The 13,496-nt window shown below is 43.3% G+C and overlaps 1 protein-coding gene across 6 annotated transcripts in view; it reads left to right on the top strand.

Moving 5' to 3' along the window:
* The window catches only part of LEPR (leptin receptor), a 90,906-nt gene that overhangs the window by 12,492 nt on the left and 64,918 nt on the right, over nucleotides 1-13,496 (top strand). For 3 of the 6 annotated variants that reach the window (XM_056122384.1, XM_056122385.1, XM_056122389.1), the window contains exon 2: nucleotides 9,834-9,878. The exons of 2 other annotated variants lie outside the window; for them this stretch is intronic. The gene's annotated coding sequence lies outside the window, so the exon portion shown is untranslated. Of the gene's footprint in view, nucleotides 1-9,463; nucleotides 9,532-9,833; nucleotides 9,879-13,496 lie in introns of those variants that run through there. One more of the 6 variants, XM_056122386.1, reaches the window with a different exon arrangement.

The following is a 13,496-nucleotide window of genomic DNA, read 5'->3' as shown; positions in this document are numbered from 1 at the left end:
ATAAAATAAGTGGGCTTACATATTATCTGCAAGCATCATGTCAAATTAGCCTTCAAATTTAGCATCTTTATGAAAGACTTTTCATTTTTACTTTTTGGGTCACACCCAGTGATGCTCAGGTGTCACTCCTGGCTCTGCACTCAGGAATTACTCCTGGTGGTGCTTGGGGGACCATATGGGAATGCTGGGAATTGAACCCGGGTTAGCCGCGTGCAAGGCAAATGCCCTACCCACTATACTATCGCTCCAGCCCCAAGACTTTTCATTTTTAGTGTTTACTTTAGTCTCAGGAACAATTATGTTGTTTATACAACCAATGCAATTCAGCAGAGTAAAATATAAGACGATATGTACTCAAATTTAAGAATATACTTAATATTTATATTATTTATAATATATATATAACATATTATAATTCCTCCGCCCCTCTCGGAGAGCCCGGCAAGCTACCGAGAGTATCTCGCCCGCACGGTAGAGCCTGGCAAGCTCCCCGTGACGTATTCGATATGCCAGACACAGTAACAACAAAGTCTCCAATGGAGACGTTACTGGGCCCGCTCGAGCAAATCGACGATCAACAGGAGGGCCTTTACCTTTACCTTTACCTTTTATTATAATTAACTGTTAAATTCCTTTTTGGCACAATACCTTTTAAGTTAGAAAATATAACATCTTAATTGTTAGATCCCTTATATTTATTTCACTAAACTTCACCACATGTTCTGAGATTCATTTTTGCTACTGTGTCACCTTTACATTTCCCTTCCAAATGCAAGAGTAAATCAGAGAAACTGTGGAAATTCTAGAAATCACAAACCACAGAAGTCACAAACCACAGGCTTATGGTTTCTTTTCTAGGCTATGATAGTCAAACAGTCTCAAATCAAATAGACCTTTTGGAATTTTAACGTTTTGATAATCTTCCACAGTTTTTAGTTGTTAATAGTATAACGTCTTTCATCTCTGTGTTAACTCCCGACCTGCTTGACTTTACTATTGGGAAATGAAATTTAAAACTAATCTCAGTCAAGAAATAGTTTCTAAATACCTCTAGAACCATCGACATTAATGGCTCCTGCAGAGGGCTCCCATCTTACAGGGCTCATTCATAATCAATCTGTAAGTCACAGTTGGGCATATTGTTGTTGTCAAGTTAGTAGTGGTTTTCCACTGCTAAAAAGGACAGGTTAAACTTAAAGCCTGTGCATGTATATTTAAATAATAGTTTGGATCAATCAATTTTTCTGTTTCAATGTTGCTGACTCATTACAACCATCTTATAAATAAGGTATTTGGTTGATTGGTTAAAACAAGGAACAAATGGAGTAAAGCAATCATATTTTTGGAAGGAATAGTTGTTTAGGCTCTCTGGCGGTTCAGCGCTACTGGGATTGACTAGTGGGAAACTATTTTACTGCCGACCTCAGCATGTGTACTCCTTCCTAGGTGCGATTCTTCAGGTAAATATTCTGACATTACAACTCCAAATAATAGATTCTTTGAAATGATGGGGGGGGGGGGGGAATCCTTAAATATCAGCATGCTACTTTAAACTTTTATTCCATTCAATGATGACCTACAAGTTTTCTGATGGAGAGTCTTTTAGTTTTTACTTAAAACTATTTTGTGGTAAGGAGCTAATTTTCTTACTAGGGAGCTTATTTCCACTCCTAATTGCTGTGAGAGCTAAAATGTTATTCCTTTGATTTGGTAAAAATCTATGGCCTTTACTCATTGGTTTGTGTTTGGTTTATTGGAGCTCCCAGAAAAATTTTACTACATATTCTTTATGCCTGTCTAATCTAACATTTGAAATAAATTATAATTTTCCTCCCAAAGCTAATTTTTTCCAGTCTTTTTGGTATACTTGTTAAAATGCGGAGTTCCACTCCCCCACATCAGAGGTGTTTATTCATTTGGTCTAAGGTAGAACCCAGGATTATTGGCTATTTTGTAGTCCGATCTGTTTTTAAGCTGAAGCATTTTATCAACCTTTAAAAAGAATTTTGTATGTAAAATATCGGTTGGTTGTTCAACACTTTTCTCTCATTTGCACTTCATCTCATTAGTTCCCAGAGGGCAGTATTTCTACCAGAATAAATTTCTCAAGAAACTGTAGTTTTCTGTGTGTATTTATGGAATCCACTCCAGAAGAAAAGAAGCATGGTTTGCTTTAGATTAGACTAAATCTATTTGGGGCTTTGAAGAGAATCTAACATACTTAACACAATTTCTTCAAAAAACTCTTTTTGTGACTGAATACAAATGAAATATACAGATGAAATGAATACAAATGAAATGAATACAAATGAAATATACAGATGAAAATTCTTCCTTCCTTCCTTCCTTCCTTCCTTCCTTCCTTCCTTCCTTCCTTCCTTCCTTCTCTCTTTCTTTTCTGGGCCACATTCAGTTGTGCTCAGAGCTTACTCCTAGCTATACGCTCAGGGGACAATATGGGGTGCCAGGGATTGAGCCTAGGTTGGCTGCAACAGCAAATACTCTACCCACTGGACTATCATTCTGCCCCCAATTTAATTTTTTTCTGAAGTATTAGCAAGGGTTGACCAGTCAGATTCCCCTGTATTGTCTTTTGCAGCAGTTTTTCTAGCAGTGAATCTCTTAATTCTTGCATCTTTTCAAACTGGGGAAGAGAAAACATCCCAAATAATCAAATCCTGATGTCTTTTTGTTTAAGAGTTCTTTCCTCAGTTTCTCTCATTCTTAAAATCTGCATTAGAGGGGGCTGGAGAGATAGCACAGCAGGTAGGGCGTTTGCCTTGCACGCGGCCGACCCGGGTTCAATTCCCAGCATTCCATATGGTCCCCTGAGCACTGGCAGGAGTAACTCCTGAGTGCAGAGCCAAGGGTAACCCCTGTGCATCGCCAGGTGTGACCCAAAAAGCAAAAAAAAAAAATTTGCGTTAGAAGCAAGAACCAGGGTGTACTTCCAACACTTTCTTTGGAGATCCCTCAGTAAAATGTCCAAGTTCACTGTTTCTGAGTTCTCATCACATAAATGCAGGAGATAAGTCTGCCAAGATTTCTGCCACTCTGTAAGAAGGATTTTGCTTCCTCAAATTTCAATAAAAGTTTTCTTACTTCCTTATTAATGTTCACCAGCAGTGACTTGGAATTCCACGTTTCTACCAAAAGTCTGTTCATGGTTATGTAGGTATTCTCTAAAAGGATCAAAACTTTCTTCACTAGTTCCTCACTTCCTTTTGAATTCTCACTAGCAGACTAGTTCACAATCATATTCCTACAACGACTATGCTTAAGGAAATAAGACTTTCCCCCTCACCTCCCCAAATTATTCTACTTTTCATTGCCAATTCAAAACCAATTTCCACAGTGTTAGTGGCACGCCATTTCCACTTACAGAAATTTATTAGGGTTCAACCAGAGATGTGGAACTAGTAGAAAATATCTAGTAGAAAACATCTGATAGATATTCATTACAAAGCTAAACTACTGAAAAAAAATTGCTTAAGCAAGTAAAAAAAAATCCAAAAGTATTTTTGGTGAGGCAATTCCAAAATCTCTCTGAGGAAAGGTAAGGTAGAATCTTCAGTCATGGGCAGATGTATCTGTTTACCTTCAGAACAGCCTCACTCTGCTTGTGTGGTCTTCCAATGGACAGGAACAAATTCATCTTGTTATTTAGAACAACCTCTCTTAAAAGTTAATTGATTATGGATTTCAACCACCTCTACAAAACATCTTCACAGCAATGCATAGATCAGTGTTGGCTTGTGTCATGAGACTGTGCTTAGCCCCATTGACATCAGAAGGACCATCAGAGGGCCGGAGCAATAGAACAGCAGGGAGGGCGTTTTTCTTGCATGCAGCTGACCTGGGTTTGATCCCTAGCATCCCTTATGGTTTCCCGAGCACTGCCAGAACTAATTCCTGAGTGCAGAGCCAGGAGTGACCCCTGAGCAACGCCAGGTGTGACCTCAAAAGCCAAAAAAGAAATGAAGAAAAAAGACCATCAAAGTATCTGAGTATCTGACATGCTTCTTTCACTAACCACAACAGCCTCCTCTCTTTAACGTAGTTTTTTTTTTGTAGCTAATTTTTATTTGGATGTTCCAAATCTAAGGATATTTATTTTCAGCGCTATCTTATGAACCAAAATAAAAGATTTCTACCTTATTGGTTTGTTGAAACTACGGTTCTTCAATGAGCAACTAGGAATCACGCTATACACATTGTTTCTTCATGAGGATTTAAGTTTGATGCGTATCAGTTAAACATTTCTTTTATAGGATATGGCACTGGGATATTTAGTCTGTAGTTTTTTAAGAATCAATAGCACTGAGATCGCCAGGAAGTTGTTAGAAATACACACTTGAGTCAAACCCCACCTGGCACCACCAACTGCAGTACTCCCAAATAAGAATGTGTGTTTTAAAGCTGATTCGATTGTGTATGAAATAGTGGGCTACCGTAATTGCCGTAAAAAATTGTTGTCCTTGGATTTCCTTTTCTCTTATGCGTATCTTTTTCTTGTATGACCCAGATCACACATATAGGATGGTTTTCTTCCTTACAAATCTGACAACCTAATTTTTAAGTTCTGAAAGTTTTCATATCTTATTGTGCCTGGAAGTTAAACTCTAAATGACTTCTGAAATCCACAGGGTGTTCAAAGTTGTTTTTTAAGTTCTCTGTCCTTACTTATGTACTCTCCCAGGAAGACTTTTCTGAACATTCCTAGCCTCTAGCTACGTTTCTTGCAGTCTCCTAAAGCAGCATGTATCAATTTGCAGCCGGAGCATCACCTGGAGTCATCTCTGAGCTCAGAGCAGGGAGTAAGCCCTGAGCACAGCCCGGAGCAGCACCAGGAGTGATCCCTGAGCTCAGAGCCGTTAGTAAGCCCTGAGCACTGCCCGGAGCAACACCAGGTGTGGCCCAATGACCAAAGGGGAAAAAAAATTACAGAATTTTATTTTCTCCGTCCTAACACCAGAAATCCAAAACTAAGTTATTGGACCCTTCCACGTTTCCTCCCCAGGGGGAAGGAAACTGTCTTGCCAAGTCCAGGTGTCTCCGTTGGGGGCGGGAGGGGGGGCGGAGAGGAAGGAGAGGGAGGGGGGCGGAGGAAGGGGGAGGGGCTTCAATGCTTTGCAAACTCTACCTCTACAATCCCCACCCCCCTTTCCCTGTCTCCTCCTTTGTGGCTTCCCGTCTCAATCTGAAAAACACAAACACACTGGTCATTGGATTTAGGAACCATCCAAGTCATCTAGGATTTAAAATAACACCTGAAAAGATGCTTTTCTAAGTGAATTTGTCCTCACAGGCTCTAAGAGGTAGGATATGGGGGGCGGAGTGGGGCTGGGGGTGAGGGTTGTAGAGATGCAGTGAAGAACCATCATTCATCGCCCTGAAAGCAGTAAGCTTCAACAGGGAACAGGATCATTGTGTATTTTGGTATCCGGGTATCATCGCATTATCGTTATTCAAAATTGTATTGACACTAAGTATAATTCGTGTATAGTGAAATTACTAAAATTGGTAGCACCAATCTGGACAGTCTGAGGAATAACTGCCTCAGAAATAGAAGTACAGAGGCCCGAGCCTTCCATCTATGTTTGAGTCACTGGTCAAAGCAAAGGCAAAGTGTGGCTTTCCTGAAGCTGCTGTGTTAAAGTAATTCAGAAATGCACGCATATCCTTATGCTCCAAATTGTGGATACTGGGATCCAGTATCTGATGTCTGCTAGGTACCAGGCTGAGTCAGGAGCCCCTTCCAGAGCTCACATCCTAGATGAGGGACACCTTTGAATGTCATCCCTGCGGGCACAATGCCTGCTACCGTATCTGAAGCCTGATCGCCATTGAATAAATAGAGGAGTAAAATAAATCACTCCCAATCATCTTGGCAATTATGGCCACACCAAAATATAGCTCCTATTAAGAAGATACGATTTACTAGAGCAAAACAGATTAACACTCCGACTCATTCAGTACTTTCTTCCGTGAGAGGAAAAAAAAATCCCTAGAGGGAAATCTTTGATTGAAAAAAATAATAATGAAATCTCCCCTGTGTCTTTCTTTAAAAGAAATCAATACGATGCCTTTTTACACAGATACAATTCCCTCTGGGGACAGTCCATTGTGACTAAATGGACTGTCACAGTAAAAGACTCAAAAATACATATTTTGTTACCTGATTATGATTTTATTACAGTAGCATTTACACTTTCTGTAGTGTTATTAGTGTTATAAATGCTTTCTAGAAAGTATTTTATATGAAATCATAGCTATGAATGATGTAATAGCACTGTAGCACTGTCCTCCTGTTGTTCATTGATTTGCCCGAGCGGGCACCAGTAACGTCTCACAACGAATTGTGAGACTTGCTGTTACTGTTTTTGACATATCGAATATGTCACGGGGAGTTTGCCAGGCTTTGCTGTGCAGGTGAGATAACTCTGGGTAGCTTGCCGGGCTCTCTGAGAGGGGCAGAGGAATCGAACCCAGGTCAAACCTGGGTCGGCTGCGTGCAAGGCAAACGCCTTACTCGCTGTGCTATCGCTCCAGCCCATAATTGCTATATAAATCTTAGAAGTATAGCGTAAAAGAAATCTGAAAAATAGTTTTCCTGCTTTGGAGATGGTATAGCCATGCTGAAGGTATAAAATCTGATTGCCTCAGTCCAGACTTAAATCAGATAGACTGACAGACTTGAACCAGAGTTCCTTCCCCTCAGTTTTTAAGTTCCTCACTCAGTTTTCTTTCCCTTGCTGTTGTAGAATAATGATAGTTACCTCTCTAAAATGTTGTGAAAGGGGCTGGAGCAATAGCACAGCGGGTAGGGCGTTTGCCTTGCATGAATCCCACCCGGGTACGATTCCCAGCATCCCATATGGTCCCCCGAGCACCACCAGGAGTAATTCCTGAGTGCATGAGCCAGGAGTGGCCTCTGTGCATACCCAGGTGTGACCCCCCCCCCCAAAAAAAACAAAGAAACTAAAACTAAAAAATAAAATGTCATGAAAAATATTAACTATGCTCTTTGAACAAACCTGCTAACTCATACTCTGTTATGTTTGCCTGATACTAGTCTTCAGAGAATCATTGGAAACCCTTTGGGGTCATCTAACTTTGATGATTTTGTCCTTTAATAATTATTTATCTATTATGACTCCCTGCACGGCAGAGCCTGGCAAGCTCCCCATGACGTATTCGATATGCCAAACACAGTAACAACAAAGTCTCCTGATGGAGACGTTACTGGGCCCGCTCGAGCAAATCGACGAACAACGGGAGGGCCTTTACCTTACCTTTACCTTTATTATGACTCAAACACAATAACCAAGAAAAACAGTGTGTGCCCTTCGCACCCATGTGGAGTCATGTGAACATTCCCTTGTCCAAACAGGTCAGGGGTGGGGGTGGGGGTGCTGTATTCAAGGAACCGAGTGAAAGGAAAGGCATGGGGCAGAAAGACATGATAAAGGCAGCCTTGTACCAACCATGGCTCTCTTCCAGCTGTATTTCTTTCCTTCGACCCCCATTGTTCTACTGGAATGGCCACTAGTTTGTGCCATAGTCCCCAATTTATGTGATGTCTCACCTGTGGCCCCCTTGGAATATTCTGGGACCCATATGTGGTGTAGGGCAGGGCAAACGGCCTAACCTCCCTGTCCTATCAGCCCAGCCCCCAACATTCTGTCTTCAGCTTCAGGCCTGGCCTGCTAATCCTGGGACTGTAAACTCGTGAAGGTTTGTTCCAGTCGTTTCCCTTCATAATAATTTGGGGAGGTTACTATCACCACTCGGGTGCTGTCTCCATCCTTTGGAAATGGTTCTCTAGTTTCTGAGGTTTGAAGGAGATTCTGGCCACCTACGGTTGCTCCAGAAAGCTCACGCAGTGCACATTTTAACAATTATTCTAGGGGTCTTGATGCTCTTTAGAAAAAATCTCTCTCTCTCTCTCTCTCTCTCTCTCTCTCTCTCTCTCTCTCTCTCTCTCTCTCTCTCTCTCCACCCTCTTTCTCATCCTTTCTGAGTTTGAAGGTTCACAAAGGGCCTGGACCAGGGTCCCAAGTCAGCCCCGCTCATGTCTGGGCCACTATTTCCTGCTTCTTCCCAAGGTGGTGATGAGGCAGAGACCTTAAAAATCACCCCTGCCCCGGGCTGGAGAGATATAGTACAGCGGGGAGGGCGTTTGCCTTGCACCTGGCTGACCCGGGTTCAATCCCCAGCATCCCATATAGTCCTCTGAGCACCACCAGGAGTAACTCTTGGTGCTGAGCCAGGAGGTACTTATTCCTGAGGAAAAAAGAAAAAACACATCACCCTTTCCTTCCCCTCAATCCAGAACTGTCCCTCCTTTCCCTTCTTCCTTTCTCTTGGGTTCCTCCCTAGTCTCCATCACTGTGAGAAGTGAGATTTCTCAACGCTACCTTGAAGGAGCAGCATAAATCTACCCATCAGTATACCTCTATACTTCCCGCGTGCTTCGCCTGCCCACTTTCTTAAGAACAGTATTCAGGAAAACAAACCCACGGGAGCAGCTGTGGGCAGGAGAGGGTGGGGGGGGTAACCTCTCGACCTGGGGCTAGACTGTTCCCCAAACGGTTTTGTTCTTTTTTGCTTTATCAAACGTCCCCAAATTTGGAAAGCCTATTTTTTCTTCTTTCTTTCTTCCTTTCCTTCCTTCCTTCCTTCCTTCCTTCCTTCCTTCCTTCCTTCCTTCCATTAGTGAAACACCATGAGGTACAGTTGTAGACTTTAAAACTTTCGTACTATCATTGTACAATTGAAACCCAAGCACAAAAATGTGTAAGTCTGCAACTGTACCTCATTATGTCTCACTATTAAAATTTTTTTAAATAAAAAAAACTTTCGTACTTGGGTTTCACCTATACAATCATCAATCAAGTACCCATCCCTCCGCCAGTGCCCATTCTTCACCACCAGTGATCCCAGTAGCCCTCCCACCCTCCCCCCACCCCGCCTTTGTGGCAAGGTATTCTCTTTTTCTCTCTCTTAGAAAGTCTATTTCTGAGTGATCCCTTCGCCTCTCGGGTCCTCCTGAGCAGCTGGACTCGGGGCCAGGGAGACTGGAAACTCGCTCCTTGGCTACTTCGTTGTGCATTTTTTTAGGGGGGGCGTGGCGTTTCTCTTCCCTTTGCCCCCCTTCTCTTCCCTTTACCCCCCGCAGCCCCCCACGCGATCGCCCTCTCCGGTGGGGCATCTCGCACACCTGCTGCGGCTGAGCCCTGAGCCAGCAGAGGTGGGCGGGACGACTGGGAGGTGCCTGCGCGGGGAGTGGGGGACCCTCAGCTCGGGGCTGCGGGGCTGCGGGGGCGTCTCCCTGGACGATCATTGGCTGAAGTCGGGGCTTGCGGAGGGGCTCGCAGCTGGTGGTCCGCCCCTCCCCCCGGGGTCCCTTCCCTCCGCGCGTCGCCAGCCTCCCGCAGACGCTGTCCGGCGCGGCCAGCGGGCACTTGGGAGTCGCCAACCCCGCGCCTCCAACGCAGGTGCCCGTCTCCGCCAGCGGCCGTCCTCGAGGTGGGACCCCAGTCTCCCTTCTCCCTGGACACCCCCAACCCCCATCAGGCCACCCCGACTCTTCCCACTCCGCGCAACTCCGGGCGCTGGGGGCGCTTGGAGGGGCGCGGCGCGGAGCCCCCCGGAGTGCAGGGGCCGGAGCAGCTCCTGCTGGGGTCCCTCTCGAGGTCCTTCCCACCGCCCCCTCCGGTCCCTCCCGGATCGCGATTGGGCTCCGGAGACCCCCCGGAGCTGCCGGCCCAACCGGGGCACGCACCTGCCCGGACACCCCCACCGAAAGGTCTGCTAACTTCTTTTTCCAGGTGTCAGTGCCACTTCGGGAACTGCAGGGACTGCGGCGGGAACAAGTAAGTCTCGGGTCGGGGGTGGGTTGGGGTGCTGGGTGGGGAATTGTCGCCTCTCTCCCTCTCTCCCCACGGAAAGTACAAAACAGAACCGGGCTCCCAGCCGCCGCGCCGAGTGGATGCGCTTGGAAAAGGTGAGACAGAACCCCAGAGGTATGACCAGGCTGTCGGAGAAACTGCTGGTGGCGGAGGAGGCTATTTCCAGGGTTTGTGTTTGCAAACGTTGAGACTAGCTCTTATTAACCCCAGAGTCTGTGTCTTGAGGGGTTGCCCGGGGCGTCCCGGCTTCCCGTTCCGTTCCTTGAGGGTAAGGTTTTGGAAATGATAAATGGTCACTTAAAGCCGCAGGTTTGGAGTCGGAATGCCTGAGTTTGGGATGATTTGCCATTTGTTACCTGTTTTGCTCCCGTTAGCTTGACCTGAGTCTCAGTTTCCTCATCTGTCAAATTGGAAAATTAGATTAAGATTCGAAGGATTTAAAAAAAAATCGCACAGATGATGCTTCCTAGTTTAAAAGCGAGCGCGCGCGCGCGCACACACACACACTCAAGTCTTTGAATATTTCTTAAATTTTAGGTACCTTGATTTACAATAGTGCTAAGATTTAGGAATACAGTGTCACAGAGTGACAACATTTGTCCCCCTGACGTATTGTTAGTACTTCACACCTTCCTGAGCAGTCTCAGTTTTATACGCAGGTTTTGTTATCTCTGTCTATTGTCTTTTCCCTTACTGTGTTTCTTTGTATGCCACATGTGAGTGAGATTAAAAAAAAAATTCAAAACATGTACAACTCATAAACTCATTAACATGTTACAAACATGGCAAAATTCAGAATTTATGAAATAAAAACATAGGCATAGATCTAAAGCATTCGCTTTATGCATCCGTAACTTATTTTTTTTAGAGTTTTCAAGTAAAAAAATGAAAGAGGAAAACATTTGAGAGAGTTCAGAAATATAGGGTTGATATGTAAATCCTTTGGTCACTTCTCATTTTACCTTAAAGAATTATGTTTAATTATAAGCCAATATTTGCAACAAAACACGTGACTTTAGCAAAGTTCTTATTCTCAGTGTTATGCACTTGGAGTAAATGAAAATTGTGGAGGGAAGTAAAAATGACACCTTTCAATTACTGCTGGTGAAAGGGTTTGTTATTTTTTAGCATAAAGTTGTGTGCAGAACATTAAAAAAAATGGTTTCAAGCCACTTCAAAACTCCTCAAATTAAGCTCCATAGCAGAGGTGCTAATTTCAGTAGTGCTTTTTAGTTGTCTTGGAGCGAATCCCAGAAAACCGCAGAGGTTAACTGAACAGTTAAACCAGAAATTAGGAATCGGAATATACGTGCAAAGTTGTACAAGAAAGTATCCTTAAACCTTTCTTTCTTTCTTTTTTTTTTTTTTAATTTAAAACCAAACAAAGTCGCCATGGGTTTAAGCAGAGAGAACGTTAGAATGCTTTTGTATGTTATATGTAATTCATTATATGTAATTCAAAATGATCTTCTGTGTGGTCATCAGTGGAAGAGAGCCAATTCTTCATGGTTTTGAGCTGAGATCAGATCCTGTGTTCCCACCCAGCACGTGCTTTGGGTGCTCTTTGGGAGAGTGTGGTGGAATTGAAGAACTTATCTACAAACATTTTAACTGGTTTGCATTGTCCTGCACTTGGGTTGAAAGTGCCATCAATCATTAGTGTATTCATCTTTCCTTCCATTTCCTGTTGAAGCAGGTGATCCTTGCCTTTGAAATATGCTCAAAAAGTTAAGTACTTTTGGTTGTTGAATCAGCAGGCTGTAGTAGAACTCAAATACCCTGGTCCTTTCGTTCCTCACTGGAAAACAACTGAAAACATTGCCTGCATGTTTCACTGACCATGCGAACTCGTTCATGGCCTGGTAGCATCATTGAGGTTGGCAAAAGTCTTACTTCTCTTGTGTAATGTATGGATATACTCTCCCAGGAGTTTACCGGGTAAATAATGGTCATGTTTTCACATTGAAATCAATATTATATAACCAAATGGTTTGTGTTTGTGCAGTGCAGTTGTTCAGGGGCAGTCTTGGAAATTAAACTTGAAACTAAGGGTGAGAGGGAGGAAGAATCGTCTTGGCAGATACTATATTGCATTTTTCAGACTGAGAGCCGAACACCTGTAGTGTGGAAAAGCAAAACAAAAGAAAAAACAACCCCAAAAACCCATGTCCTGTGGAGTTAAAAATGAAGAAAAGGGCTTATAGTCTGCTTTAATTCTGAAGATTTTGAATGATTTACAAATTCCGCTTTTAATTAAATCAGAAAGGTACAAATGTTCGCCTGCCTAGAATTAGGAAATATAACCTTTAAGGGTTTCAATTCACATTTACTCTGTGTTTAACTTGAATATTCTTTCTCAAATGACAAAAAAAAAAACTTTGGAGATTTGAAAATTATAGTATCTATAGTTTTATTCACACACATGTCCTTATTAACCTAAAGTTTTAGTGATTTGAACACTGATATATGCAGAGAAGTAAGTACACGCAGCAGATATGCCATTTGAGAAATACTGTACGAAATTACTACAGCACAAACTTATAAGGCAGACCACCCCATATGCAAGACCGAGAAGACACCAGTGCTCAGAGACCAAATGCTTCTTCCTGCTTGGCATGAGTTTTGTTTTATTTTAAAACATTGCTCTATGTTACTGTGTCTGGCATATCGAATACGTCGCGGGGAGCTTGCCAGGCTCTGCCGTGCGGGCGAGATACTCTCGGTAGCTTGCCGGGCTCGTGTCTCTCACAGACTTGCTTAATATTTATGTGAGATGAAACCTTGTCTTTGCTTCCCTTTATTTTACTTTTGGGTTTTGAGCCACATGGTGGTGCTCCGGGGTTACTTGTAGCTCAGTGCTCGGCAGTTCACCTTCATGTAAAGCTGATGATTACGAGTGGGTTAGCCCCATTTCCCAGGCCCTCTTTGTTTTACTTTCAAGCAAAATTTGGGGGTTAACTCAGGTTCTGCTTTAAGGAATTATGCCTGGTAGTGCTGGGGACCATATAGGATGCCACAGATCAAACCAGGGTCTGCGGCGCGAATGACAAGTACCCCACCTGCTGTATTCTTTCTCCAGCCACGTTTTATTTGGTAATACCACTTTCCCAGAAGGTTTATCCTATTTATCAGAGTTAAAAGAGCACATTTTCTTACATTGCAATAACATTCTCTTTTCCTTCGCTTTGCCCCGCAACTCCCAGTAAAATGCTATGACATACAGGTTTTTTTTTTTTTTTTGGTTTTTGGGTCACACCCGGTGATGCTCAGGGGTCACTCCTGGCTCTGCACTCAGGAATTACTCCTGGCAGTGCTCACGGGACCGTATGGGATGCTGGGAATCGAACCTGGGTCAGCCGTGTGCAAGGCAAACGCCCTACCTGCTGTGCTATTACTCCAGCCCCATGACATATAGTTTTTTCTTCTCTTTCTTTTAAATGTAAGTCTCGTGAGGACAGATTCCCCTCCCTCCATTTTGCTCATTATATTGCTACCTACAATATGACCTAGTATGTAAGAAATACGAAGGGCTTTTTTTTTTTTACTTATTAAATGCTATTGACAATGTCCACTGTCTGTTTA

This window comes from Sorex fumeus, unplaced genomic scaffold (genome assembly GCF_029834395.1).
Source record: "Sorex fumeus unplaced genomic scaffold, SorFum_2.1 ptg000045l, whole genome shotgun sequence".
Lineage (NCBI taxonomy): Eukaryota > Metazoa > Chordata > Mammalia > Eulipotyphla > Soricidae > Sorex > Sorex fumeus.
Note: the sequence above shows the minus strand (reverse complement) of the source record. Positions and strands in the feature narration are given on the sequence as shown.